The following is a 25,031-nucleotide window of genomic DNA, read 5'->3' as shown; positions in this document are numbered from 1 at the left end:
CCAACATGCATGTTTATTCTCTTCATTATAGTCTGTGTCATATATTATTTTAGCCATCGTTTCACTTAATACTTTATCAGAGTTTGCCCTAATGAAGAAAGGTGGTCATAAAGAAGAACTCAGCGCTGCTCACTGGATGATACGCAGTTCTCTCTCTCGTCAGAGCCCAGCTGCTCACGCTCTGTGTATTCCAGCTTTTCTTCATCTCATCTCAAGTGATGTGTTCTTGCTAGCACATCAGAGAAGACAAACCTAAACAACATCTAGGATGTTTAAAATTTGATAATCCAAATACTATAGACAAAGGACTTGACTATTTTAATGAAGCAGATTAGCAGGGTTTACATGGCAAGGTAAAATACTAATTGGAAGGATGGTTCTGATGTTCTTTCTTCATCATTGAGGCAACTCCCTCAGTGCCTCTCCAACCCCACCTCCACCCCTGGCCCTGCGTTATTTTCCTATATGCACTTACACTCCTACACTTCTGATGGCAGAGAAAGCAAATATTTAATGTGATTTTAAGTTATGTATTGGTTTAAAGCACACACTGAATCAGGCTCTCTCACACACACATGCACACACACACATCATGAAGTTCTCTTGTCCACTTTAGGCCTTAAGCGGGGCTTGCTTTATAACCAGCTGGAAGTGAGTAACTAGCCTAGGAAACTTCTCTCTTTCTCATGCCATCAGTGTCACCCAAGGGTCCAAGGGCTTATTACCCTGTGTCCCATGCTGCAGTGTCCCCACTGGGCTTGCCTTCCTAGTAGCACTTTCTACTTAGTAGTGATATCTCGTACCCCATCAAAACTTACTTTTTTGCGTGCTGTAATCCCTCAAGATTTTGCTCTGTGTTCATCTTACATGGAGTCATGCAGTGAAGAATCCATGACTGTCTCTGAGAACATACAAACTTTTCTCATCCTCATTTTCACAAGAGTGCTATGAATTTTATTCTAAAACACTGATTAATAAGGCATTTTATCCAACTATTCTAATCTCTTTCTCCACAGAAGTCTATTACTTATTGCAATTAATCAGATACTGCAATTAATCAGAAGGGAGAGCTCTTCTACTATTTTCCTATTTTTTAATTGCATGCATTAAGTTTTATAATTTCATGTCTTTATACCCCATATGCTCAGAAGAGACGTAAACTCCTTGCAGAAACAACTATTTGTAATAGACTTTTGCATCCTCCACACAAAGTAGCATCATACTTTGGTACACAACATAATGAAAAGAGTAGTGGAGCAGGGAAAGGCCTGAGCTCTAGTTCCAACTCTGCTTCTTCCAGTGCAAACTTGAGCGAGCAACTTGAACCCTGAGATTCAGCGTCCTCATCTGCCAACGGAGTTTAATACTGCCTCCCGGCTTACCTTCCTAACTAATGGTGAGGATCGAAGAGTCACAAATATTCCCCCATGTGTTTGAAGACACAATATCAACATAAGAATAATTAATATAACAGATTCTCTGTAAATAATTTAAATTTTAGAAGCACAGTGATGGGCTCTCCGTAGAGGTTTTCCATAGGTTTAGTAGAAGTGCATACACATAGAGCTACTTTGTAACTCAGCTACCATCAGAATAGCATCGGCTCTTAAAGAATAGAACTGGAGAGGATCTTACAGATCATCTAAGCCAACCCTTTAAAGGCAAAAGAAGTGTTGTATAAAAGTGGTGAAAATGTCTTTCAAGACAAGAGACTTGAAAGAAGCTGTTTGTATGTTTTTAATGCACAGTATGGTGACTATAATTAATAATACTGTATTGCATATTTGAAAGTTGCTAAGAGAATAAATCTTAAAGTTCTCATAAAGAAAACACAAGATAACTAATTGATGACACACAGCAGTGGTAGTTACTGCTCTCAATGACTTTTTCACTCCTTCTCATGATGGAATGACATACCCATGCATTTGCCATGGCTTCATGGCAGAGTCTACTCCCCCACTCCCTTTGAGCTTGGCTGTGGGATGTTAGTGGACATGACATAGGAAGAAGCTTGAAAAATGATTCTGAGGTTTATCACGTTTGCTATTTCTGCTGTGATGTCCCTGATCCCAGCGTGTTCCAGGCAGGCACTGGCCCTTCAAGTCGAATCCAGCTTGAAAGGATGTGGAGTAGATCTGAACCCTATCTGCAACCTGCAACCAAACCTGGAGAGTATTTCTATTAATATTTTCTTGAATTGCCATTCACTTTGCAATCTAAAACGCTCAGTGCTATATTTCTGCAGCTATATTATAATAATTCAGACATGTAGAACTGTTCAAAATATGGCTGAGAATAATACTATTTCTTGTAAGCTAATATAACAAAATAAAGCTAGGTTTGTACTTATATTTATTAAACATCTAATACTTTCATAGAAATCAAGGCCACTTGTGCATTATGTCAGTGATTTTCAAAGTATCATCCCCAGACCAGCACCATCAGCATCACCTGGATCTTACCAGAAATATAAAATCTTGATCCCCAGTACAGACCTACTGAGTTCAGAAACGCCAGGAGTGGGTCCAATAATTTGGTTTTAGCAAGCTCTACAGGTGATTTTGGTGCATGCTAAAGTTTAAGAAACACTGCATTATAAGTCATTTATTTAATCATTCACTTATCAAAACAAAAAGTTGTGCCCATCTGTTCCATTACAAATTATGACCAGCACCAAAATGCTTTCCTAGCTCCTTTTATTTATCTCCTCCAGTTCCCTTTCCCCTTTTTTCCGTTTCTCAACTTCATCTGTTACCTCCGTTTATCATCTGATCTTTTCTCATTGAGAACAAAAGGGAGTTCTTCTTCTTACGGGTCTCTCATTCAATAAATTACTTTTTCTATACCTACTCTTTATTCTTTTCCTTCAATTACAGGAAAAGATTGTCACATCTCCTTTCTAAGGCTACATCTTCCTAATTATATACAATGAACACGTGAGCTCTTCATATGTATTTATTTCCTCTCTTCTATTCCGTCTTATTTTCAAATGTATAATATGAAAAAAATATAATGAAGGTTGCTATCTTTCCAGCTATGAAGTGATCACTCATTGCTTCAATATCTTACCATCTACTCAAAATTCTCTGTTACATAAAGTCTATCCTTATCATTCTTCTGAAGTTTTGTAAAATCTCCAGTGAGGTTCTTGAAAAATTTTTTAGGCATTTTTTGTTTGCATTTTGTTAAGCATTTCTCAAGCAATTTTATCTCCTTGAAATTGTCCTCACATAATCTACCATAATCTAGCATAATCCACCGTATTGTGTGACATGGCAGATTGAGTCCATTGATAGCCCCAATTAATGCCCTCTCTGTATCCTGCCCCTATACAATGTGACTTTGTAGCTCTTTTCATCAGGAAGTGGAGTCTATTTTCCCACTGCTTAAATCTGGGCTGGCCTTATGACCCTCACTTTGACTAATAAAATGTAACAGTGTGCCTTAAGAAGCCTTGATCACTTCTGCTCATTCTCTCTTGAAATCTTGCCCCTACCATGATAATAAGCCTGAGCTAGCCTGGCTAAGAATGAGACACCATGTGGAACTGAAACAAATTATCCAGCTGAGGCCTTACTAGACTAGTCAGTCTTTAGCTGACACTCCAGTTGGTTTTAGAGTGAGCCCAGCTGAGTTCTGGTGAGCATGGCCTTGATCAGTAGACACCTGAAGACTCCAGACTTTTGTGAAATAATATATTTATGCTGTTATAAGCCATAAATTTTTGGATGATTTGTCATGCAACAATAGCCAACTGATATAAAAATAAAACTTTTTTCAATAACATAATTCTTGGCCGTAGTTGTCACTATCACTGTTTCTGCCCTTCGTTGCTAATTGTGCCAACTACCCTGAAAGTATTAAGCTGCCACTTCTATGTTAATATCACTTTAAAGCATCATCTTTAACTCTAATGTCTTACCTAATCTCTAGTCTCGTGTGATGGAATTACATTTAGATCATGATCAGGGTCCAATAATAAGACTCAAGGCAAAATTGCATAGAGTCAAAATCATCCTTGAAGCTTTATTATTTTGCCTAGAAAGCATAGAATTCCTGGTTTTATATATGAAATCCTATAATATGCATGTATAAATACATAATTATAATGATATGCATGTTATGAAGAATACATATTCCAAATTTAATCTCATGCATCTCTTCCAATTCAGTATGTTCAAATGAAACCCATTGTTTTCTCCATATAATCTACCTCCCTCTATCCACAAAGAGATATTTTCTTATGCTTCACAATCATTTTCTAACCTTTAATTCATCGCATAATTACTTTGATATTTTTAATCTCCATTTTTACTACCACCAGCTTAGTCTAACTCTTATCACTTCATATCTGAATTATTACATCTTTCATCATTTGTAAAAATAGAGTGAGCACGATCATCAAATCAGATCTGATATTAAGTTGGAGAAAAAGGTATCATTTTAAATGGCACCATCTGGATGCTATACCCCATCCCCTTCCACTAAACATTAAAAAGTTGGAGTAATGGATTCAAACTATCAACAATAAACTTTATCAGGAATATACCTGAAAAGCAGTGCACTTGCTAACAATAAACCTGCTGTACAATTCAGAATTGAAGACCTTTAGAAATGAAGACATAAAGCTATACTCAAGTAAAAGCCAATACACTCATTTAGCTAAGATAAGATTTACCTAGGGAAGTATTTGGATCATAAGTTTTGAAAGATGTGGCATGACCAGATTTTCAAAGGCTTTGAATGCATGGCTAAAGATGGTGGACAGAGTTACAATAGATGCTGTTAATTAAACAATTTCCTTGTGAAGTAATTTGATAATATTGAATACAGCCTTGGGATATAAGGAAGGACCTAATGTTTCCTAGGCCAGATGCTATTAAAAATTAAGTTGAAATTAAATTTGATTCTTAATAAGGCTGATACTTTCCTAACATTTGGCCATTGAACCAAGTTTCATCACAGTCTCAATTTATATCCTTAAGTTTCTTCATCAATAACTGGTCTTTCTTGATATATGATGTCTGTTTCCCTAAAGCAGTAATTCCGTTTTTTAATCTCATTATATTCCCTCTATTCTCAATTCCTTGTAATCAACTTTTGGTTGATAAGGTGCATAGGCGATGATGGATTTAGATGCTGGCATTTTCCAGCAGGCCCTGGTATTTCAACTGTTTTCTCCTTACACAGAATCGATCTCCCAAGAAGTATAAAGGGGCAGTGACTCCAAGGAGGACTCATCTAAGAGCGGACACCAAGGGCAGTTGAAATAGTTGATGCCAATAAACTATGGAAGATATAGCTCACATTAAAAAAAGAGGAGTCCTCAATGGGCTGCTGTGGAGAAAAAGAATTTCCTATTAGCAATTCAAAAAGAGCTTCCTATTATACAAATCTTTATATGCAGGTTAATTGCCTGCCAAGATTTCCTTTTAAATCAAAGTTAAAGTATGCAAGATCAATGCCATACACTGAAACGTCATTATTTTTGACTCACTCAAATGCTGCACAGAGCTTCTGTACTGACTTTATTTCACTGAGGAGCTGTATTTTAAAATTTTTATTTATTTATTATTTTTTATTAGTATAATTTTATTATTACTACATTTTTAACCCTGAACGGTTGATAGTAGAAAAAAGAATTTCCTTAAGATTTTCTGTGTTTAAAAACACGAGAAGAAATTTCTTTATCCACATTTTTTTATAACTGAAATATAATAAGTGGCTTTTGAACAGTTAAAAATAAAGTAAAAAATGGGCCTGGAGGCTCAGCTTTATTGTGACTCTTAATTTAAGGAGGGTAGATCATAAACACGCCCATGACAGTTAGTCTCATCTCTTTGTTCCTTTTGGTTCTGCTTTTCTTTAGGAGCTGGAATGAAGCCACATTCTTTTATCCTTCTCTTCCCCAGAAAGAAACATTTTTTAGTCTATTAACCTATAGCAAAACTGGATTTAAAAAAAGCAGGCATGATAGTTTCCACGTCTCTTTCAAAACTCACATACTCAGTTAACCCATGTCTTACTTGGCTTTCATATGCATAATTTCCCTTCTTTCATTTGTTAAGTCTTACTAAACGAATTGCCAGTATAGATGACTGGGCAGGTCAGTTAATTGTCCCTTTCACTGTGAGTAGCTTCGGTTCTTTGTGATTTACAATGTAAATGTTCAGTTACCAGTCTTTTTTTATTTTTTACTTATTTACTTTTTTTGCGGAAGATTAGCCCTGGCTAACATCTGCTGCCAACCCTCCTCTTTTTGGCTGAGGAAGACTGGCCCTGAGCTAACATCCATGTGCATCTTCCTCTACTTTATATGAGGGATGCCTGCCACAGCAAGGGTCGACAAACCGTGTGTAGGTCCACGCCTGGGACCCAAACTGGCAAACCCCAGGCCACCCAAGCAGAACGTGTGCACTTAACCGCTGTGCCAATGGGCCGGCCCCTCAGTCTTTTTTTTAAAGATTAGACAATACACCAAAGTAACAGTTTGTGCCATAGGCCTTATTTACATGGTTCGTTGTTTATTTTTAGGACTACTGGTTTAGATTAGAGATAATTTCACTTTTTTTCATAACAGATGGGCTGGGTATATCACATACGCAGTGCATCAAAACATCTTATCCATTTAAAAACAAGCTATTGAGAGCAATCAACTGATGCCAAAAGGAAAATGTTGGTGGGTTAACTTGGAATTTAAAAATATTCCAGAGTTATAGAAAATATCTTATAGTTTTATTATTTTGGTTTTTAAAGTTACTACTATTTTGGGGGCCGCCCAGTGGCACAGTGGTTGAGTGTACAAGTTCTGCTTCAGCTGCCCCGGGTTCGCTGGTTCCAATCCCAGGTGCGGACATGGCAGTGCTTGGCAAGCCATGCTGTGGTAGGCATCCCATATATAAAAAATAGAGGAAGATGGGCACGGATGTTAGCTCAGGCCTAGTCTTCCACAAAATAAAATCAAGATAATACTATTTCTATAACTGATCACCAGTTTGAATGTATTATTCTTCAAACAGTTTTGTCACATTTTATCTTCTCAGTTTAAAATTCTATTTTTTAAATTCCACATATGAGTCAAATGGTGGCCTAGTGGTTAAAATTCAGCACTCTCACCACCGTGACCCAGGTTCATTTCTCAGTCAGGGAGCCACACCACCATCTGCGGGCTGTCATAATGCGGTGGCTGCGTGTTGCTGGGATGCTGAAAGCTGTGCCACTGGTATTTCAAATATCAGCAGGGTCACCCATGGTGGACAGTTTTCAGCAGAGCTTCCAGACTAAGACAGACTAGGAAGAAGGACCTGGCCACCCACGTTTGAAAAAATTGGCCATAAAACCCCTGTGAATAGCAGTCAGGCATTTTCTGATACAGCGCTGGAAGGTGAGAGCATGGTGCACAAAGACTGGGCAGGGTTCCGCGTGGCTGTACATGGGTCGCTAGGAGTCAGAATTGACCCTACCACACCAGCAACAAGTAGAAAACACAGTGATGAAAATTGTTCTCTGAAATTTTATGTCTTAAAATACATAGGAAAAATAAACATAAGATATATATCAAACCAAATATAAGCAGTGATGAAAACAATGTACAAATAGCCATTCATCTGCTGGATGTTGGTATCATGAAGTAAAGGGTAATTACATAAGAATTGGAAAAACTGAGCAATTGCAAGGAAGAGAGCACACAAATCTGAGAAAATCCAATTAGGCACTGAACAGAGAAGATTTTTTAAATTATTGTATTATAAGATAAACAAGAGTTTATCACTAAACAATAGAGTTTGGTTTGGGATGCTTCCTTCTGATGCTTACTTGCCTAATCCCTGTCACGAGTCAAATGTGATATTAAGCCGTAAATGTTGCATTAAGACCTATTTATGTTTAGGTTATGGGACGTTACACACACACATGCACACATTTCTTTTAATGTATCTATGGATACATTCAGGATTACGCACAGGTAAACATTATGAATCTGTGAAATTAAGGATAAGATGGTCTCATGATACTGTACTACAAGAAGAGAAGGCACAAGGCTTAGACATTACTCAGGAAACCTTGTCCAATAAGGAAAGTCTTTTGCTTTCTTACACAGGGAGGGTGAAACAGACACTGCCGTATGAAATTTCACTGACAGAAATTTGATGATACTGAGAGAATTACAATAATGTTGCTCAGAAAATTAGATACTCTGAAATGAGGGCCGCCACAGAAATGTTTGCTTGCTTCAAGCCATATGTTCAGAAAGATCTATCCCAAATATGAATGAGCATAATTTTCATTCTTTAGGACTTCAACTATTTGTGTTTCTTAAATTTTGGCACTTGATGTTGAGTTTGAATAAAAAAGAAGAAGAAACCCAATGCCCGCTTTATCAATATTAGATGCTTTTAGTTATTTTGAAGCTTTCTGTATATATCTCATCCTGAATCCTCTGTTGCCTTATGTGCAAGTGTTGTCACAAATGTTTGGAAATTGCTTTTTTTAGGACTGCAAATTCAAGAAGTTTATGACCGTGGCGCCTGGAGCTGAAGAGTATAGGGACTGCTCTGTTGGTGAAGATAAACTCTTGCTAAACAGGATTCTTTATATAAGTGAGTATCATCAATGTAATGTTATACTGCTGCATAAAATATCCCCATGCCTTCATGGGTTATCTTTCCACAAGACCAGCTAATCCTAAAGGCGACACAAAGCTTGCTGGATAAAAATGTGCAACCCGAGACTCTCACGCAATAATCAATTGTGAACTTGCAACTTCTTGTGAACCCCCCCCCCCCCCACCAGGGCTGGACACTAGACTTCTGTAAAAGAAAAGATCTCGTTTGGTCCTTGTGAATGAGTTGCTACCTGGTTGAATATGGAATAAATAAAAACGATTTAACTGGCAGAATCACTCTGAAGTGAAGGAAAAAAAAAAACAGATATAAAAATGTACTAGCAAAGAAATAGAAAAGCTCAAAGAGACAGCTTCCAGGTATACAGATCTTCAAGTGATTCAGGCTATAATAAGGAGTCAGCTTCCTCGATACAGATTTACAGAGAACAATGCCAATGCTCTTTACAAGTTACACATTTTAATTATTCTCTTTTGCAAAATCATTGAACAGGGTATGCTAGTAAATCCAATGTGAATTTCTTGCTTCTGACAGTCTTTGGAAAATCATTCAAGATTGTAAGGTATCTTTATATTGGTCCTCAACATACTGGAAAAAAATATCCTGGTACCAAAATGCCTGGATGCTATAACATCACAATAATATAATTTACCCAAGATCATTTTTCACATGAGCCACCTGAAAATGTTTTAATTAGAAACAAACACAGCACATCAGCATGTGTGATTTACACTAAAAAATATGCGGGGAAAAAACTACTATGAACTTCAGTGTATACAGAATTCCAGAGACTTTTGTTCACTTACTAATTCCTTTAACCATATAGTTTCTATTTTTATGTAAACTCACTGAATATGTAGTGGAGAATTTAAATACAAGGAAGAGAAAAGAAAAGAAATTTTACAGATATACTAGTAATATGCGATTGCTCTATTCATGAAAGGAAGAAGGAATAGCGAATACTAGAGTAAAAAATCTCACTAATTTGAAATTATGGAAGTCTTACTATCAACTTATACAGTCAAGTCAAGAAGGAATTCTCAATTTGACGTGTGTTCTTTGTCAGTTACTATGGTGGATGGGAAGCAGTGAAGGATGGCTGAGAGAAGCTTGTTGCTCTCATGCTGCAGCTGACAGGACATTCAAGTGGAGGCATAACATGGATCAAATCACAGATGCAGGAGAGGGTAGTGCAGTCAGAAGATGGGGAGCAATACTTCCAAATAAGCACTGCCTGTATGAAGATGGAGATTAGAGTCATGTCACAGAGCATTTTGAAGCCAGATAAAGGACTTGGGCTTAATTCCCCATTGTAGAGGAGTACGCACACATTACAGAAGATGAAAGGTGATGCTTGGGGTGTGAAAAGATAATAATAGACCCAGTTTATTCTTATTTTGTATCAAAAAGGCAAGAAAAATTAGGCTTTTCTCTTGTTTCTTGCACAGATTTACACTCACTTCTTCAGCCAGCCATATATCAGGTTGGTCAGTTGTCATATATGACAAGGCACAGCTCCCTGAGAAGAGTGAGGTAGTACTTTTGCAAGAGTGGGGTAGACGGGGTGACAGGTGAAGTGCTCCTGCATTTATTGGCTTTCAACACTTTGTGAAGAATTTGATAGTTTAGATGCACCTAGGGGTGGAAATTTGGGATTCTCATATTTAGTTTAAACTAAATTAGACCTCATGAAATGGGCAAGTACATGAAAAGATTCTTACAAAGAAACCATGGATTGATGATAATGCAAATAATGGAAATATAAGTAAACCATAAAATGGAGTTGAAACAGTAGTAGCAGTAACTATTACTATTACTAGATTGAGGTCTTCATCAATCATATTATTGGATAAAGACAATGGCTATCTAAAAACCAAAAGAGACTGTCTTCAGATTGCCTTTTAAAATACTTTACCTGCACGTATGTGTGTGTATACATGTATATTGCCTTCGAATATTAGCTAACGACAGTAAAATGCCTTCATAGTTAACAAGGTATATTGTTTAATGATTTATTTCATGTTGATCTCATTATTGTTTGTTTTCTATTATTGTTATACATCTCATGATGTCCATCACTACAATGATGCATGTATGTACTTTATAAATAAACTAAAAATATGCAATAAGAGGTGCTCAAATTAAAAAAAAAAAATTACAAAGCTGAGCAATAAAACTCTTGTTTGAGACTCTATCTAGAAAATGGAAAGCCATTAAAGCTTTTAGAGTAAAAGAACCAAATGTTCAAAACTTTGCATTAGCAATATTATTCTGTTGCATTGCACAGGATAAATTAAACTAGCACAATAGCTTTGGGAGATGATGCCAAAGCAGAGTCAGTGTGACCTGTCACAAAGACAGCCTATGAGTTCCTTGCAAGCAGATGCTGTGTTCTCCTAAGAGTAATATGCCCAGCAGTATCTCATGTGACATAGGCATATTGGAGGTGCCTGACTCATATCTGCTAAATTAAATGGAATATTCACAAACTTACTTGGTTGTTAAGCCTTTGAAAGACCATAGTGAAGGTCCTCCTTTGACTGATCCTTCATACAAAAATTAAGCTCTTCTCTCTCCTTTCCAGAACCTCTGATATTTTTTCTATGTCTCTTGTACTATTCTTTCTGATGATATACGTATCGTGTAACACATGGATAAGTTTTAGGCAAACTTAGAATGTAAAGTCTTTGATAAGGGAACCTATAATATTTATCACATTACCTACATGAGAAATTTATATGTTCATATAATTAAACGGGGATAGAGATATCCATAGAGATGGATCAAGCCAGGGACTCTAGTGCATGGGTATCTCTCTCTCCCTCCCACCTCCCTTAGTTAGCTTCTCTGTGAGTTGGTGTCAGAGAAGCAGGTGCAGAAGGGAATATGTCAGCTGGAAAATCTTCATTCACAACAAGACAACTCCGTGACAGACAGAAAAGAGATTATTTCCCAAGACAGTGAGTTTGAAAAAAATCCCCCAAAAGGACCATGAATAAATTAGAATATGGGCCACTTCTAGAAAAATCACTCTGGTCAGGAGAATATCTCTGTAGTGAACTCCACAGGCAAGTACTATTAATGCCACTTTAGACTCAGCTAAATGATACCCAAATACACAGGTAATATAGGAGTAAACAGTAATATAGGAGGGATCTCAGTCCAGATCTTCGAACTTATTATCTTCTTCATGCTACATGCATATACAGAGAGAAACTCTATCATCTGGAATAACTAATATCCCCTACATCTGGACCAACCCTAATACACCAATTATAATTTCAGATATCTGCTATAGAGTAACAATAAATAGCAAAGTCTCATAAGGACAATATATTCTGTGCCACAGTTAGAACAAAAATTCAGAGGAATATTTAAGAATTTTCTTAAAAACCTAGATTTCTTGGGGCTGGCCCCGTGGCCGAGTGGTTAAGTTCGCGCACTCCGCAGCAGGCGGCCCAGTGTTTCGTTAGTTCGAATCCTGGGCGCGGACATGGCACTGCTCATCAGACCACGCTGAGGCAGCGTCCCACGTGCCACAACTAGAAGAACCCACAACGAAGAATACACAACTATGTACTGGGGGGCTTTGGGGAGAAAAAGGAAAAAATAAAAAAATCTTTAAAAAAAAAAAAAAAAAACCTAGATTTCTTGATGCCAGCATAATTTTAAAGAGGAAAAGAAAAACGTAGAGACCTTCTAGAAGTCCAACAGTAGGACAATTGGTAAAGTATAACTAAATAAGTAAATGAAAGATTAATAATTATATATCTAGTATGATTTCCAATCTCTTAAAATTTAGATGGGAGCAAGATTTCTTTGAGCATAACTTTTGACTTTGCACTGTGTAAATTTTTTCCATATTCCAAAACAGTATTCAATTAAAAAGAATGAAAAGCTAACCTTAAATTTGAATTATCAACAAATGAATATAACTATATATCAAATGGATAATATAGCCACAGAGATGAAACTTTCACTGATCTTTTGAAAACAAAGTCCTGACTGAACAACTTTAGCAGTATAGATTCAAAGATGTATGCACGCCTATGTTCACTACAGCATTATTCACAATAGCCAAGACTTGGAAACAGATGAATGGATAAAGAACATGTGGTAGATATACAATGGAATGCTACTCAGCCATAAAAAGATGAAATATTGCCATTTGCAACAACATGAATGGAACTCGAGGGCATTATTCTAAGCAAAATAAGTCAGATGGAGAAAGTCAAATAATGTATGATTTCACTCACATGTGGAAGATAAAAACAACAGCAAAGGCAACAAACAAACACATAGATACAGAGAATAGATCAGTGGTTACCAGAGGGGAAGCAGGGAGGGAGGAGGGCAAAAGGGATAAAAGGGCACATGTGTATAGTGATGGATGGTAATTAGTCTTTGGGTGGTGAACATGATGTAATCTACACAGAAATTGAATATAATGATGTATACTTGAAACTTATGTTATAAACTAATGTTACCACAATAAAAAAATAATAATTTAACAAATAAACAAAGGACAAAAAGAAGTACAAAGAAATTTTGAACTGTACTTCTTAGCTTTGTTGTTGTTTGTAGTTGTTTTGTGTATACTGTAGAGTAGAACAAATAAACGCATATATTAGTATGGTTTGGAAACAGGATTCGCACTATGGGAAATGGAGCTGCAAAAATGGAATTGAGGATAGGTCATATAGAAGATAAATAAGAAAACAGAAACACAATGTGATTGCCAAGAGGGATAAGATCCAAAAAGGAAACAAGACAGAGTCACATGAACATAAGCAAGTCAATATTAGGCATCAGGAAAAGTCACTTTAAAAACGGAACTTTGGGGCCTGGTCCCATGGCTGAGTTGTTAAATTTCCACATGCTCTGCTTCCATGGCCTGGTTCGCAGGTTTCCATCCTGGGCATGGACCCACTCCACTCACCTACCACGCTGTGGAGGCGTCCCACATACAAAAAAATAGGGGAAGATTGGCACAGATGTTAGCTCAGGGCTCATCATCCTCAAGCAAAAAAAAAAAAAAAAAGGTAACTTTGGAGATGAGCTTTGAATATCTACGTAGAACAATCTATGATCCAATTTTGAAGAAAAGCATTGCAAGCAGAGGGAATAACAAGCATAAAGTCCCTGAGACCAGACCAGACTGGTCACGTGTGAGGGTTACATGTCTTTAGTCTGTCTGAAGGATAGCAGTGGAAGCTGGGTTTGGAAAAATAGGTGTGTTCCAGGTCAGAAAGAGTTCTGAGGCCAAAAAAAGGAATGTGGGTTTCCATCTGAGTGAAACAAGATTCTACTGGACAGCTTTAAGGAGGAGAGTGATATGATTTTACTTAGGTTTTACAAGAAATTGTTTTTGTTTCTCTGTGAGAAATGTATTAGGATGATAATAGTGGAGATGGAGAGAGGTTGATTAATTGAGGATATATTTTGGAGATAGAGTCAAACAATACCTGCTCATAGATTGGATGAGAGAGAGTAAGAAGTATCAAGGATAAATCCCCTAGCTTTAATTTAAGCTAGTGGATGAACGGAAGTGCTGAATACTGGCATGGGAAAGAGAGACGGAGGACCAGGTTGAGATGGAGTAGTGGGAGAATCAAATATTTTACTTTGGCCATATAGTGTTTGTGATGCCAACTCTATATTCAATTAGAGGTATCTGATAAATAGTCTGATATAAGATTATGGAGCTCAAATAAAAAAGGAAAGAAGGAAAGAAGGAAGGAAGGGTCAAGAGCTAGAGTTATAAAATTGGGAGTTACAGACACATAAGATGATAAGCAGGTGACTTAAGAGATTACTTAGAGAAAGATTGTAAACAAGAGAAAACAAGCTCCAAGCCCAGGTGGCACTCCATTTAGAGACCAGAAAAGGAAAAGAAATATGAAAAGAAGACTGAAAGAGAGTAGCTGACAAGGTAGGAGGAGAACCAAGAGAGTGCAGTGTTTTGGAAGCCAAGAGATGTATATGTTTTAAGGAGTGGACAACTGTCAAATTATGCTACGGAGCCACAGTAAGAGGAGAAGAGATGACTATGGTATTTGACAACATGTAAACTGCCGATGTTCTTAGTAGGATCAGTTTCAACAGAGTAGTTGGTGTGGGTGACTATCCGAACATGATGAGGAGAGACTGCAGTGAGGAAGGGACAAGAGAAGCGTAAACAACTCTTCAGAAACTTTGCTGAAAATGGGAGCATGGAGGGAGACATCATTCTAACATAGAATCTTTCCTCTTTTAAAGATGGGGGATCCTAGAGCATGACAAGAATGATCTTTTGAAAGACAGATGTTAATGATGTCAGAAAAAAAATGACTGTAGAAAATATGTTCTCATTAAGCTGACAGACGATCAGAGCACAAGTAGCTTTCAATGAAAATAGCTGTACTTTTGCACAAGGAAGGAGGACAGTAAATATGGATACAGTTTGGTATCCATATAGATAGAGTTTGGTAGATTTGGCAACGGCAAAATGGAATCATTACCACTATTACTTTTCAAAGTAAAGTAGGACAGTGAATATATTGGAATACATGCCTGGAGACAGTGGAATGGTGAAGGAGGTTTTGGAGGCCTGAAGATAGAGAAGAGAGTGGGAATGTGGGAAATGAAATCTGAGAGGAAGATTCAGTAGGACTGGCAGCCAATTTTCAGTACATGTTTGCCCTAGTAACAAAGCAATACTTTTAGTTTAAGTATGTACACGGAATGGATGTTAGTATGAGAGCTGGGCAGATGTGTTGTGAAGATCTGAAGTAGAACATGTTCAAAGATGGAGAAGGAGGAAGAATGCTTTACAGATAGCCCAAAGCACTGCTTTAACAATGCAACATCATTCCATTAAAAATAGCAGCAACAGACCATAACACAGAGGTCCTATGTTGGTCCTCATATAGGACCAACAACTCTCTCTCTATTATTATTATTATTTAAATTTAATGTTAAATTTATTTTGTAGACCAATAAATAGTACAAACCGCGACAGGTTCAGCAGATGGTGGCTCTTAGTTCAATTAGAAAGTGAGCAGTAACATATTTTTTGGCCATACAGTAATATTTTCAGTCAACAATTCTCCCAAAGCTCCTACTCCCCCATCCTCACCCCAGTGTAGCATTTCATCACAATAGCTCCATTTGGGAATGCAAAGAACTGAAATTTTCAGTATAATACACAGAGATATTTATTTACATGAACTATATATGCTATTCTCCAAAATTAATTTGGGGTATGCACTTTTAATGAGTGGGTTTTATTGTTGATATTATCACTAGGAGATAAAAGGAACAGAAAGATATATCATTACGGTCACAAGAACAAGTAAGAATCACTTAGTGAGAATTTATTGTAACTGTTTTTGTATACTTAACTATCATATTTGCAATTAGATGCTTCAGTTTTGGTTTAAACAAAGTTGTTATGACAAGAGGAAAGAGAAATCAATAGTAAAATAAAACTATAGCTTCCAAAAGGCAAACCAACACATATCATTTTTCCCTTAATCTGTATCCAGAATTCTAAGACTCCCAATTGGTGTGCCCATATATGAAGGTGTGTTACCTCCTATTTTAAGGCTGAGTCACTGTCAAGCAGTCAAGAACACTGGACAAGAAGCCCAGATTTCTTTTGTTCAGAATTCCCCCTTGAAAGGGGAAAAACAAAGTAGAGCGAAAGGAAGTGGTCCATTTCTCATTTATCACTCAAGGAATTGATGAGAAAGTCTCAGAGAAGCAATCACAGAATAAACATACAAACCATCTGGCACAGGGCTGCCAACAACAGAAATGGGTAACCATAATCTGTCCCTCGCAACTTTGCCATAATCGATTAGACAAACATCTTGGCCAAAGAAAACACTCTGTGTATCAGAATTTTACTGGAAGAATACAGCTCAAAGAACTAGTTACTTTTAGTAAGAAATAATTACCAGTTTTGGAAAGAATGCTGTAAGCCATGTAATTACAAGTTCAGATGACTCGGATGCTGCCGTAAACTTCTCTTGACAGCACTTCAAGAGAAAGACATTAAAATAGGAAGGATAGGAACGATATACTGGCTTCATGCAGGACATAGTGGGTTTTAACTTCAGGGAGAACAATATTCCAAAAGTGGGAAGCACTGTTTTACAACAGACAACATATTGATGACATTTCTGGTTATTAAATGTAAAAGCACACTTCTACAGCATGGCTACATAAAAGATCTCATGTGAAACCTCAAATGCTAGGACTCATTACACTCCCCAATTAATATTTTCCTGTGGTTTCCCCCTAAGGTAAAAAAAGGACCTTTGTTTTTCACAGACACAAAGAGTATATCGTCAAACAAAATAATGAAAAGCTGAAGAAATTATTTAAAATTATTTTAAAAAGCTACAACTGGAAGAAACATTAGAGATCACTTAACTCAAACTTCTCATTTTACAACAAGAAAATTGAGACTCAAAACTTAAATGACTTGCTCAAGGTCACAAATCGTGAACAGCTGTCAGTATCAAGACTAACCTAGGCAAATCTGAAAAAGTCTCTTCCTTTCCCTTTGAAACATAATCTACTCCACTCTTCCAAATGGACTGTTTCTCTTTCCTCCTCTTTCAGAGTCTACCTATGAAAAATTGCTCAAGACCTTTCTTCTCTGTCCAGAAGTCACTGCCATGGTGGGTCTGTCATCTATACTTGTCCCATATATCATTGGTTATGGGTACAATTAATATGCCTTTCCAATGCCATTTAGCCTGATATAGTAAGTTGGAAATTGAAGAATGCTGGTTAGCACACTGTAGTTTTTCTCCTTCGAGTGCTGCATGGGAGTTGGGGGAACATGAATTTTGATAATCACCTTCTGAGGAGACCATCACTCCTTAACGACTCAAAGGAGTAGTGAGAATTTTGAGCCCAGTCTCTTAACTGCTATGTGTTGGTTACCCTTAACGAATGGGAAAATAGCCAACATTCAGTGGTTAAAAGAATAGGTTCTAAAACAGTTTGTGTGGTTTGAATCTAGTTTCTACCTTTTATTAGCAGTGACCTTGGGCAATTATTCCTTCATGAGGACAGTTGGAGGATTATATGAGAATATCTATGTAAAGTACTTACCATAAAAATGAGCTCATATCAAAAATGAAATGTTAGGTTATTATTATATCTATTAGGTATTATTCAAATCCTCATTCTGTTGTCACCCTGTTAAAATCTGGCTTCTTCTGTGTCATTCCACTGAAATCCCTCTTACAAACTCACTATTGACTGACTAAATGATAAACTCAGTGGCCCATTTTATATCTGTTCTATACCAACCCTTCCCAATGCTTTACACCGTTTATCTCCCTGAGCTACTTCAGATTCTTTCCTCTTTTGGCTTCTGTGAATCCCACTCTCCCCAGCACTTTATATATTAGATCATTAATTTCTTCTCTCTCTACCTTTTTTCCTGATGATGTCATTTACTTCAAAGCTTGCAACCCATCCCCAGTATGCCAGCGACTCTAGTGTATGTTTCTAAATTTATCTAACTTCAGAGATACAGACCTAATTTCAAACTGCCTGCTGTATATTTTTATTTTAATGCACATGACCAGAAAATAGAACTCATTAAATTTTCCTACAACTAAGTTTCACTGAATTCCCTATCTTTAAAAATTTTACTCTATCTACACTATTGAAATTCTAAAAGGCTTCCCTGATTCTTCTTCCCAGTATGCCTTGAACGACGATGCAGCCCTGCTTGTTTGGGAGAGTTTTGGTTTATACCTGTCATTTCATCTCCATTGTTAATAGAAATCTCTTTCACTCTCAAAAGGGTCCTGGTGTGGATGATAAATTATATGATTATCCTAATCACATTAGGCATCTGATCTACTTCACAATAGTCATCAGACTCTTGCTATTTCTTTCCATCTTCTGTAGTGTAGGCTTCCATTTTTTTCTTTCTGGATGTTATCCATAGTCTCTTTAAAGATCATTGTTGCCAATACATTTCTGATTATTACACTCTCCACATGGCTGCCAAAATGATCCTCCTAAAAACAAGCTTAGCATTGTTATTCCCCTTCACAATGAGTTTCATTCTCTCTCAGTTGCCTACAAGACAATGTCCAACACTCTTTCTTAACTATTTTCCATTTGTTTATCTCCATCCCCTGCTTTGGATTCAGAGACAGACTATATACCAGCATACAGGTTTTAGGTTAGAGAATATAAATTAAATAAAGAGTAGGCATGCAGTAATATCTTTCTAGAATCATACCTATGGAATTAATTCTAGCAGACTGATAAAATCCTATATATCAGTCATTGAAGAGGGTAATATGCATTTCTGTCTGCCTTACAGGGCTAGTAAAACTCATATGTGACACTGTGACCATGTTTAAAATCACCATACAAAGTGCATGAAGATTGCCTTTGTTATTGTTATTTTTCTATCTCCTACCTAAATCAAATGCATTTATTATTAGTAGATACTTTTGTCGAGGATAAAAATATCAAATGAGTTTCTCTGCTATTCAATGGGAAGAAAACATACTCTCCAAAAAGTAATTTTTGTGAGATTTCCATTATCAAAATTTCCTTTCTTTATTGTAAAATCATATATTTAGGATTTATATTTTCCCTATTTTTAAAAGTAATCGAAATCCTTAAAGCTGTTGAAGGTAAAATTTGATAACTTTTTTAAGATTTTACATTTTAAAAATCTATAGACAAATTACTTTCCAGATGTTTAAAACTATATTTGGGCGGATACATGCCTCATCAGAAATATGTACAAAATTTCATCACCAATCTCCCTAGAGAGCAATGTACTGTGGAGTATATTAAGTACTTTCCTCACCCTCTAACAAAGACAACACAAAACGAGGGATGACATAATCAGAAAATACCAAGATCAATAAAAATACTAAAACTCCAGAAACAGTAAAGCATATGTGTATATAAATCTATAAATACGTATTTCATAATTTAACACATGCAACTGGTCACAAACTGGCTTTTTGGAATTACTGACCAGGCACTTCTACATGAATTAGCTTGCACTATAGGAAATTGCCTTTTTAAGTTGAGGGATGGGCCTGGTGGAGTACTGGTTGGGCTCACACACTCCACTTCAGGGTCCCAGGGTTTGCGGGTTCAGATCCCATGTGTGGACCTTGCACAGCTCATCAAGCCACGCTGTGACTGCGTCCCACATAAAAGAGAGCAAGATTGGCACAGATGTTAGCTCAGTGACAGTCTTCCTCACGAAAGAAACAAAAGGTTAGTTCAGTTTCCAATGGTTCAACCTTATAGCAAACAGGAACTGGCTAAGAGCATTTAAATAATTTTATTCACAAATTAGAACAGTTTGTGTATACTTTAAAATGAAAATCTAGAATTCCATTATAAGGATAAAGAAGCTACTACAATAATTAACTGGGCGTACATAATTGGGTAATATAGCAGAGTATTATTTCTTTATGGTATAATGTTAACATTGCTATTCATTTCATCTATGATATACGTTTGTTACTCCTTGGACAAATTATCATATAAGGCCCTTTAAAATACATAATTTTGCCATTTGAAGTCTTGTCTAAACTTCTGTAATAATTTGAAACTTTTTATTACACGGTTATGTTTCAGGAAGAAAAGCAGACCCATTTCAAAGACAACAAATTTGGAATTCCTCTCGTGTTCCTTGCTAATCAGTTTTGTGGAATCTTTAGCTCATAAAGTCATAAATGCGTGAAAGCATTAGGCTAGAAGAGATCAGTCAATAAGTGGTCCATTATTTTATAGATGAAGAAACTGAGGTCAAATGAGTTAAAATAGTAATTTGGTCATTTGGAGTAATTATTAGGAACCTGAAGAAAAAGAATTTAATTGATCTACATAACCAAAAATATCTTTGAATTGGATTTAGCAATACTTTACCAACAGAATTTATTGATAGTACATTGATCCTGTGAGGTACTTAACTATGGAATGAACGAGACAGACACAAGGGAATCCTACAACTGACAATACCAGGGCCTTGAGAAGAGAGAGGAGAAAGTGTAGGATGAAGGTATATATATATACATATATATGCCAAAGTAGTAGAATAATATGTTAAGTTCAATCGGAAATTTTTCCTGATGCCTGGACTTATTTTTTTTAACTGGCTATATTGGCCTTTTGTGGACATGGCACCATGTCTAGTTTAAAGGGTTTGATTTTTTATTTAGACTTATGTTTAAAACTTTTTAGATAACATAATGTGGACATATAATTTGGTATCACATTGGACCTAATAGTTTTTGCATCTTTCAGAAAGTAGCATCATCTTACTTAAACCATTCATGGTTCAGGGCGGAGGCTTAAGAGTGTTTGCTGTCACTGTGAGTGTCTGCCATGGATACTGTATTTCCCTGTCAGGGCCTGGGAGGGTAGGGTGAATTTTAAAGGGTAGAAACATTGAGGTTAAGGAGAACGATCACAGGATGTTTGTAATAATGTTCTGATTCCCAGGATGTTTTTCTTATTTACAAGGACAGGTTTAATTTTATTTTTAGATAAACCTTTTCGGTGTGACTTGTACTCCTCTGATAATTCCACTTTTGGAATCAAGCTGTGTCTCTCTCGAGTCTCTAAGACACACAGCATCCACAGTTTACTGCTATGCAGTACAAGTTATCATGCAATGTAGTCACATGTATCTTCATCATTGAGTTTCAGAGAAAAGAGCATGAAATTACAAGTTACAGGACAGTTCAAGCTCAATTATTTACTGTATGTGATTGTATACAAGTTATTTAAACTTTTACTAAACTCAGTTTCCTTCTCTGGAAATGGGGATGATAATAATGACATGTTAGCCCCAAGGTTATTATGTTGACAAATAGATGGCCTATAAGAATAGCCCTTTATGAACTATATTTGCGAAGTAAACCCACTGATGGTCTGAAAAAAGAGACAAACATTAACAGTTCGAGAAATTAAAATTATTTAAAAAAAATATTTTCATGTAACCCACAGTTAATATTATATGTAGCCAGTCCTGGGGGTCTAGCGGTTAAGATTCGGCCTTCTCACCACCGCAGCCCCAGTTGGTTTCCCTGTTAGGGAACCACATCACCCACCTGTCCGTTGTCATACTGTGGTGGCTGCATGTTGCTCTGATGCTGAAAGCTATGCCACTGGGATTTCAAATACCAGCAGAGTCACCCATGGTGGAGAGGTTTCAGCGGAGCTTCCAGACTAAGACAGACTAAGAAGAAGGACCTGGCCACCCACTTCTGAAAAAACTGGCCATGAAAACTGTATGAATACAGCAGAGCATTGTCTGATACAACATGGGAAGGTGAGAGGATGGTGCAGAAAGACCAGGCAGGGTTCTGCTCTGCTGTCCACAGGGTCACTGGGAGGTGGAATCAACACAATGGCACTAACAACAGCAAACATTATATGTGGTTGTATATGACTATTAAAGGAAAATAATGAACAAGAATCTAGTCTTTCTAGATAACAATTACGACTCTATATATGGCAAATTTGAATAAAATGTAGGCAATTATTAAATATAAAAAGAGATTTGGGATTTCAATTCATTATATCAATGTACACAGAACCATTCCTAGGTATTAATTTGTTGCACTAACCTTTTATCTAAAGACAGAAAATTTCATTATAGGTCTTATCATGGAATCAATTGTTTTATTTATCTATCACAGACCAAATATTTGCATTTAAATAAGCGCCACTCAAAATTTGTTAGAATGTCAAATCTTTGAAAGAACTGCATCATTCTAGTTTTAATAGCTAAAAATCATTTTGTTTAACAATTCAATGAATTTCTAATGCAGTTTGAAAGTTTAGTCTATGAAGAGTTTCTCAAATATTTCACTGTCTAAAGCCATCTGAAATTTTATAGTAACCCTGAAATATTATATAAAATGATCCATAACAGTAGTTATGATTCTAAGACAGGTTCAAAATATATCTTATTTATATTCTCTTTGCTCTCTCTTCCAATATAAGATAAAGGGTAAAAAGTCTTAAGATTATTTGGGAATATTATTTGAATTGACTTAAGGTTTTCTAGGGGACATGATGGTCAAAGGATCAAATGAAATCACCCAGAAATCCCAGTGAATCATTTTACCTGACTGCAGTGGATGTATTAGAGGAGTGGACGTGTCAGTGGTGAGAGATGAGAGGAACCAGAAAGGTTGGAGTAAATTGTTGGCAAACTTGGAAAATCTATGAAATCTGTGTCTGTATATGGTTAGAAATCAATTAAGAAAATAGAAAATATTGTAGTTAAAGCAATGATGGATGATAGGGCAATGTTTTCAAGAAAAGGGGGAACAAAGGCCAGAAAAGGAGATGAGAAGATATTTTAGGTGGGTCAAGAGAAGGGTATTTTAAAATCCACAAGCTTAACAGAGAGAAGAAAGGAACAAAGCTTAAAGTAGAATATATATAATGCAAACACTACTCAATTAGCTTAAAGCCACTTGACATGGAAAAGAAATTTGGGGAGAACTGAAGGAAAATAAAAAGTAAGTATATTTTTGTTCTAAAAAAGAACATTAGTTTGATATTAAATAGAGATGAGAACTGGAAAAACAAATCTGGGAATCTGCAGAACAGACAACATGTTAAAATCTTGGGAATGATAGAAAATTCCAATGAAGTAGGTATAAACTAAGACAGGTGACAATTACAATGATGGATAATTGATTTAAGTTGTAGTAGGAAGGTCGCTAAAACCGAGACATCTGGATAAAGTGGAGGAACTCTGTGAAGATGTAGCCATGGTTATGATAAAAATTTAAGTGAACAGAAAAAAAAAATCCTGCAGCTTGTGCAAAAATGAGTGCTGCAGGATTTTGCAGGAGAACGAAATGAAGAATGGAGTCAATGACTGGTGACCCTGCGGACTCACATGTCTCTCAGTACCACAGGAGGAGGCTGGAGGATTGGGAATATTTGATGAAGAAATCAAGACAAGTTAGACGGCAAAAAAATCTCTATTTTTTGGAGGACCTAGAATTTTTTTAAAAGTTGAAGATTCTGGAAGAGACCTAGCACATAAGAGAAGTTTTTAGATCAGAAAAGACTAGAATACTTTCTGTGTAAGGATCTACAGATGTGTGTATGTCCAGGGAAAATGCTCTCACCGTTTATCTTCCTATTCACATCAAAAAATGAAGATGAATTAATGTTGACAGAAAGCACAAATAAACTGAGTCAACTTTAGCAAGTGACTTAAACACCCTTAAAATATCTACTTGCTGTTACAGGGCTCTTTTGAAGAATTAAATGAAATAATGGATAGGAAACTACTATATATACTTTCTGTATTATATAAAGGTAGACATATACACACATATATAAGTATATTCTTTAACATAAATAACTTTTGGAAATAAGGAAGCAACTATATAAGATGATATGCAAGTAAATAAAGTTCCATGTTTCTATTTATTATTCATTTTTAATATTTTAATGAGAACACAGTTTAGTAGCCTAAATATCATTCTTTCTTAGTGTAATGGAGTAAATAAAATTACTGTTTGAACTTCTATTCCTGATATAATGCCATATGCGAAAATTAAACTTATCATCATGCTTAAGGATATTAACAGGCAGGTGCTAGCAAGTGTTAAAGCAAAACAGAATATTTTATAATTGGAATCACAATCCTAATCAGTTATCTTAACTGGGTTTCTAGTATGTATGTTCTGATATATAAATTCTATTTTATTATCAAAATGCATGTTTTATGGTGAGACAAAATGCTTCTATATTAATTATTAATTTGAAAAGTTTTAATTATAACATTATTAATATAGGCAAAATTTTATAATAATTAAATTAAAATTAAATAATTAAAAATTTTAGCCTATATTAATAATTCCTAGAAGAACTTATGGGATCTGGATCAACAGAACATTATTTTTATTTTTAACAGTTAAAATAATAAGAAACATTTTAGCATCTTGTATGGGATTTTTAGAAGCAGAACTGTTTGAATTTTTGACATCATAAATCTCCATGTTCTTTTCAGGACCCCATAGGAGAAAAATTTTCCCACCTGATGAGAGGGCACATGAAAAGAAATACATATGCAGAAATACCTGAAAAGTAATTAAATTTTTTTTCTAACATAACATTTACTATGCTCATTGTATAAAATCAAAAGATATGAAGAAGGAAATAAGAAAATTCTTACAATTCCAATCACTGTTAACATCTCCATAAATTTCCTTCCAATATTTCTATCCTATGCACAGGCATATATGTTTATTTATATAGTGGACATTAGATTAATTACAAATTTTTACATCCCACTTTTTGGCATAGTATCATAGCTTGAGCTTTTCCTGACATTATTACAAAAAAAGAAACCCTCATAAACATCACTTTATTTGCTGTAGG

At 36.0% G+C, this 25,031-nt stretch overlaps 1 protein-coding gene across 4 annotated transcripts in view; it reads right to left on the bottom strand.

Annotated features, from left to right (window-relative positions):
- The window catches only part of ROBO1 (roundabout guidance receptor 1), a 1,064,923-nt gene that overhangs the window by 703,732 nt on the left and 336,160 nt on the right, over window positions 1-25,031 (bottom strand). The gene's annotated exons all lie outside the window — the stretch shown is intronic.

The sequence above is a fragment of the Equus asinus genome, chromosome 18 (assembly GCF_041296235.1).
Source record: "Equus asinus isolate D_3611 breed Donkey chromosome 18, EquAss-T2T_v2, whole genome shotgun sequence".
Taxonomy (NCBI): domain Eukaryota; kingdom Metazoa; phylum Chordata; class Mammalia; order Perissodactyla; family Equidae; genus Equus; species Equus asinus.
The sequence above is the reverse complement of the archived record's forward strand: the minus strand, read 5'-3'. Positions and strand labels throughout refer to the sequence as shown.